We start from the raw sequence: 6,825 nt of genomic DNA on the forward strand, positions 1-6,825 counted from the left end.
GGGTGTTTGATACCTTCATATGGGCATTATTCAGGTTCTAAATCCCTGAAATTCTGTATTTTTTGAGAAATTACAGGAAAAAAAAAACATTAACCTTGTTCATGAACATGCTATCATTTACCTGTGTTTGATTCTTGGAAAGTATCCTTCAATAACAACAGGGAAAATATCATGATATAATTGACCAAACTACATAAATCCGTCCAAATTAGGTATTTTTTAAATTTGGGGGGTGGGGTAACATTGTCTACTCTCCTGATCTTAATATAAAACATACAAAAAATAAATTTAGATTTTTGGATTTCTTAATAAATTTGCGAAAAACCCGGGATGTAATTATATTGTTCCACAACTTTAATTTACTTTCCACAGTAAATAATAGACAAATACTTTTCTAAAGGTGGTATGAATTAATTATCACACAGGAAATAGACCCTGATATATATATATATATATATATATATATATATATATATATATATATATATATATATATATATATATATATGTGTGTGTGTGTGTGTGTGTGTGTGTGTGTGTGTGTGTGTGTGTCACCAATGACATACCTTTCAACCAAGGCACGTTTAGCACTTTTTGGTGAGAAGCGAATGATCCTCACAAAAGGTGAGACAAATTTCAATGTTAATGTTTGACTGATTTACAAAAAAAAAAAAATGTTATTAAGTCGAAGTAGGATGTGTGACCTTGTAGTTGTACTGGCCATTTTGCACAAAATCTTATTTAAGGGTAGCCATGTAAACAGGTTGATAACACACAAAAAGCTACCACCGATGCAACGCCATCACATCTTTTCTAACTCCAGGGTTGTATACCTTGCCCAAAATCACTATGAGAATTATTCCCCCCAGGTGGTACCGACCAACCCAACTGCCTCATTGACTACTGGAGGAAACGAGACATGATGTACTACAAATGGTTTTGAACCCGTCCCGGTGCCAATTGAGAATCCCAATGATTATTCGAATGGGAGATTATGTGGTACTGATGCTTTGGCATGTATGTACCTCGCAGAGATTCGAACCGTCGATCCCTGAGCCTCAAAGTGAATGTTCTTTCCATTACGTCACCAAGTCTGGTGATAAAATGACCCCCAGATGGAGCTTGGGATGTTTTCATCAGACTCGGTGAATGACTTGTCCATTAGGCCATACTTCCTTGCATTGTTTCTGGCTGTATCTTTTTACCCAGACTTGGTGAATGACTTGTCCATTAGGCCATACTTCCTTGTTCCTTACACTGACTGCATGGCTGCCAACATGGAGTAAAGAAAACGAGGTTTGGTGGAAACGATCCGTGGTGCGAGGGAGCGAAGCAACCCAGAGGGAGAGGGTGTGGGAGGGCAGTTTCTTCCCATGGTCGGAATGTTTTATAGTTTTAACATTAACTTTGTACATTCCAACACACTCTTTGAAATAAAATTAAAGTGGAATAAGTATGTTTGCCTGATTTTTTTTGTTTTACAAGTAACTTCTCAATATGTTTTTGACTTTACATTGTATAACATGTTTTATAATGAGTAAAATACAAACTCAGATTTAAAGATAAACTTGAACTTGGCCATGCCCGACTCCCCAATACAGACTTGGATAGATCTACTGCAATGACTTCATGTTACTGGGTCACGTCTTCATATGTAGGTGCTCAGCTAGCTCGCACTATCACTTGGCCACGGTCGGCCGGCGAGGTGATATCATGGACGTGTTCGGTTAGCTATCACTATCACTAGACTTGGTGAAGGACAGCAAGGCGATATCATGTACGTGTTCGGTTAGCTATCACTATCACTAGACTTGGTGAAGGACAGCGAGGCGATATCATGTACGTGTTCGGTTAGCTATCACTATCACTAGACTTGGTGAAGGACAGCGAGGCGATATCACGTACGTGTTCGGTTAGCTAGCACTATCACTAGACTTGGTGAAGGACAGCGAGGCGATATCATGTACATGTTCGGTTAGCTATCACTATCAGTAGACTTGGTGAAGGACAGCAAGGCGATATCATGTACGTGTTCGGTTAGCTAGCACTATCACTAGACTTGGTGAAGGACAGCAAGGCGATATCATGTACGTGTTCGGTTAGCTATCACTATCACTAGACTTGGTGAAGGACAGCGAGGCGATATCATGTACGTGTTCGGTTAGCTAGCACTATCACTAGACTTGGTGAAGGACAGCAAGGCGATATCATGTACGTGTTCGGTTAGCTATCACTATCACTAGACTTGGTGAAGGACAGCGAGGCGATATCATGTACGTGTTCGGTTAGCTATCACTATCACTAGACTTGGTGAAGGACAGCGAGGCGATATCATGTACGTGTTCGGTTAGCTATCACTATCACTAGACTTGGTGAAGGACAGCAAGGCGATATCATGTACGTGTTCGGTTAGCTAGCACTATCACTAGATTTGGTGAAGGACAGCGAGGCGATATCATGTACGTGTTCGGTTAGCTATCACTATCACTAGACTTGGTGAAGGACAGCAAGGCGATATCATGTATGTGTTTGGTTAGCTAGCACTATCACTAGACTTGGTGAAGGACAGCGAGGCGATATCATGTTGGTGTTGGGCTAGCTAGAGCTATCACTAGACTTGGTGAAGGACAGCGAGGCGATATCATGCATGTGTAAGGCCAGCTAGCGCTATTACTTGGCAATGGCTGGCCGGCTCGGTGATTGTCATGTATGTGTTAGGGTCGGTAGCGCTATAACCTGGTGAAGGCCGGCTCGCGAGGTGATGTAATGGATGTTTATTCGAATGAAAGCTGATGGACAGGTTGGGTGTGTGAGAAGGATGAATTGATTCGATTTTGGTGATGATTGAATCTGTATAAAATAATTTTTTAGCTTATCTGGAATTGGAATTCCAGATATTTGGATAAGGTATTGTTATCATGCACCGTCTTCATCCGTCCGTCTCCTATTTCAACTTCTCCAACCAAACAGCTGGGCCGATCCGGCTGAAATTTGCCAGCAAGGTAACTGAGTAACTGACTGGTAACTGAGACTGCAAAGCTTGTTCTGGTCATGTGACTTTAAGTAGGTCAAAATGGCGCTCGCGCATATTCCTTCAAAAATCCTCTTCTACAGACCCACCAGTCAGAATGCTACCAAATTTGGGTTACAACATTAGGCCATGGTCCAGATAAGCTACAGTTCCAGTTGTTTATTTTTATTATTTCCAGTTGTCCTATTTTCACCATTGAGAGATGGGGCTAAACTAATATATATAGCATGATATCCTCAAAAGTTGTGGACAGATTCAGATGAAACTTGCTGGACAGATTCAGATGAAACTTTAAAGAAACACAACTTCCTTCAAGGGAAGGTTTCTACAGCAATTTGAATAAAACGAATATTTCCAATAGAGATTATACACAAGATAAAAAGGTTTGGGAGAAGTTTAATATAAAGAATCTTGGAGAATATCATGATTTGTATCTTAAAACTGATGTATTGTTATTGACTGATGTGTTTGAAACTTTTAGAACAGTGTCATAATAAAAATTCTTAAGGATTAGACCCCGTTCACTATTACACAGCCCCGGGTTTGGCTTGGAGTTCTATGATAAAAATGACAAAACAAAATTTGGAATTAATCAGTGATATAGATATGCTTTTAATGATAAAGAAGGCTAAAAGAGGAGGAATATCTCAAGTATGTTCCAAGAGATATGCTGAAGCAAATAACAAATATCTTCCTGATTATAATAAGAATGAGGACAACTCTTACCTGATGTAATTATGATGCTAACAATTTGTATGGGTGGGCTATGTCTCAATCTTTACCTTATGGAAAACTTAAATGGGTTAAAGAAAAACATTATGAAAAAGTTTTACAAGAAATTGTTGTCTCCTCTCAAAAAGAATTGGATGAAGCTGAAGTTGGATATTATTTTGAGGTTCATATAAAATATCCAGAAGAACTTGATAACAAACATAAAGACCTACCTTATGCCCCTGATAAAGAAAGTCCAAGAAAAGAATGGTTAAGTGATGACCAACAGTCATTTAATATAAAAGGTAAATCTACAGAAAAACTACTTACTCCATTAAATGATAAAGAAAGTTATGTTTTGCATCAAAGGAACTTGAGACAATATTTATCTGCTGGGTTGAGAGTGAGAAAAATTCATCGAAATTTGAAATTTAAACAAAGTCATTGGTTAAAGAAGTATATTGATTTTAATACAAAAAGGAGAACAGAAGCAAAAACAGATTTTGAGAAGGACTTTTAGAAATGAATGAATAATGCTGTATTTGGAAAGACGATGGAAAATGTTAGGAATCGACAAAACATAAGATTTGCGACATCTTGGAAACAGGCTTCAAAGTTAATTAATAGACCAGGTTTTGAGTGAGCGGAGGTGTTTTCAGAGAACTTTTGTGCTATTCATTTGAAAAAAGAGAGTATTGAAATGGATAAACGTATTTATATAGGAACATCAATTCTTGACTTGTCAAAGTTGTTAATGTATGACTATTACTATAATAATTTAAAATCAAAGTATAAGGATAATGTGTCATTGTTATATATGGATACAGATAGTTTTATATTATAAATTAAGACAAGTGATGTATATGAGGATATGATTGATAATATTGATATATATGATACAAGTAATTATAAGTCAGGTGGTGTGTTTTTTTCATCAAAGAATAAAAAGGTTATTGGTAAGTTTAAAGATGAATTGGGTGGGAAGGTCATGAGTGAATTTATAGGATTGAGATCAAAGTCTTATGCTTTCATGTATATTGAGAATAATGACATTGAAAGGTGTGATAAGAAGATAAAGGGAATACAGAAAAATATAATCAAAGAAACAATAAACTTTAAACATTATTACAACTGTTTAACCTTAAAGAAGGAAGAGTACAGAAAAATGAATACAATAAGAAGTTATAATCATCAATTATATACAGAAGAGATAAATAAGAAAGCATTCGGAGCTTTTGATGATAAAAGATATATGTTAGAGTATGGAATCAATCGTCTCCCTTATGGTTATAAGTATTAGTGTTAAGATATTGGGTTGGGAATTTTAACAGGCTACCGCCGTCTTTTTACTGACTTACAAATGATAGAACCAAGCAATAACCAAACCAAAGAGTGGAGATGTAATCAGCCTTGGTATTTAAATTGGAAACCTAAAGAATGTGAGAAATATGAAATAAGTCTTATTGAAGAAATAACCGGGGTAAAAGTAGATAAAACAAATAAGCGGATAAATTTAATTACAAATAAGTTGGAGGATGTAAAGAAAAAAAATTAATATCCTTGAATGGACTGAAAACTTTAATGGTTATCAATTGAACAATGGAAAAACAATTTACTACAACCTCAAAATGATATGTGGCTCAGGAGGTGGTCAAATCAGAGCATTAAGAGAGGTTTATCATTTCATCTCTGCTCAACAAAGACACTTAAACCAAGAACCAAGTTCCAAGTTATTCTTTGTGAATATACTTGGTGGAAATGAATGTTATAAGAAAATTAAGTTATTCCATAAAGTAGAACATGGACAAATATTCGTTGGTTCGCTCTTTGAGTGGAATGAAAATATGAAAGGGAAGAAGTGCTTTAATCAGTAAGTCTCAATTTTACATTTGCTTATATGGGAGGGAAGGGGATAGGTGGGGACAAAATCAGTCTCAATTTTATATTTGCTTGTATGGGAGGGAAGGGGATAGGTGGGGAGAAAATCAGTCTCAATTTTACATTTACTTGTATGGGAGGGGAGGGGATAGGTGGGGAGAAAATCAGTCTCAATTTTACATTTGCTTGTATGGGAGGGAAGGGGATAGGTGGGGAGAAAATCAGTCTCAATTTTACATTTACTTGTATGGGAGGGAAGGGGATAGGTGGGGAGAAGATCAATCTCCTATTTTGGGCTTTTTGGACTTGAGTCAGAAAGTTTTTCCCTTTCCCCCCATTCATTTGAATGGATGTCCCAGAAACCCCATTTATCATCTACTCCTGATGTCAGGTGAGGTCAATACCCAAATGTTTCAGGGTTAACTTCCTGGGTCTTGATACTGCATACATCATGTCTTGTGAAAAACTCAAAACCCTCCTTTTTAGCCGCTCTTACACAATTCTCTGAATCACCATGGTTTTCATCAAGGTGTGATTTGCCTCCAAGCAGTACAGACACGAACAGGTACAGGTTTTCTGGAATAATGCTTTTGACATGTTCCTGGTGTATTCCTCCATGTCCAGAGCTATCTGGCGAGGGGTGTCTTCATCGTCCATTCTAATATTCAGAGCTGCATGAATCATCTCTCGGAATACTGAGTCCTGAATCTTCTTAAGAAATTCCAACTTCTTGACAGATTTGAAGGATTTGTCAGGATCTTCAACATGAGAATCTCTTGTTCGTGTTCTTACCATATTGTAGTCAAACTTATCAATGGGATACAACATTTTGGCATTTCTACACTTATAGGATGGCTAAAGCTGCCTGATGGCCCGGTGCATTTCTCAACAGTATCATTAGAATGCTCCTCGCCTGGAGTACGCAAATATGAGGGATATGGACATCGGCTTCTCTCCTGTACATATGAACATATTTCACCCACACATGTCTCATATCATAAACATTTCCCAACTTTAGGTCTTCTCTGATATCCAAACACAGTCCATGCAGAATTGTCCTGTTCATGATCATCTTTTGCCGGTCACTGACCTTTTCCATCTTTCTCTGAAATTCTCCCCAGTAATGAACATGGTACTTCCCATCAGTTGCTATAACATGAACGGCACCTTCCAACCTCATTCAGATACAGTAAACTGAATGTTGC

Source organism: Eptatretus burgeri, chromosome 13 (assembly GCF_056783735.1).
Source record: "Eptatretus burgeri isolate ZD-2024b chromosome 13, Ebu_testis_v1, whole genome shotgun sequence".
NCBI lineage: Eukaryota > Metazoa > Chordata > Myxini > Myxiniformes > Myxinidae > Eptatretus > Eptatretus burgeri.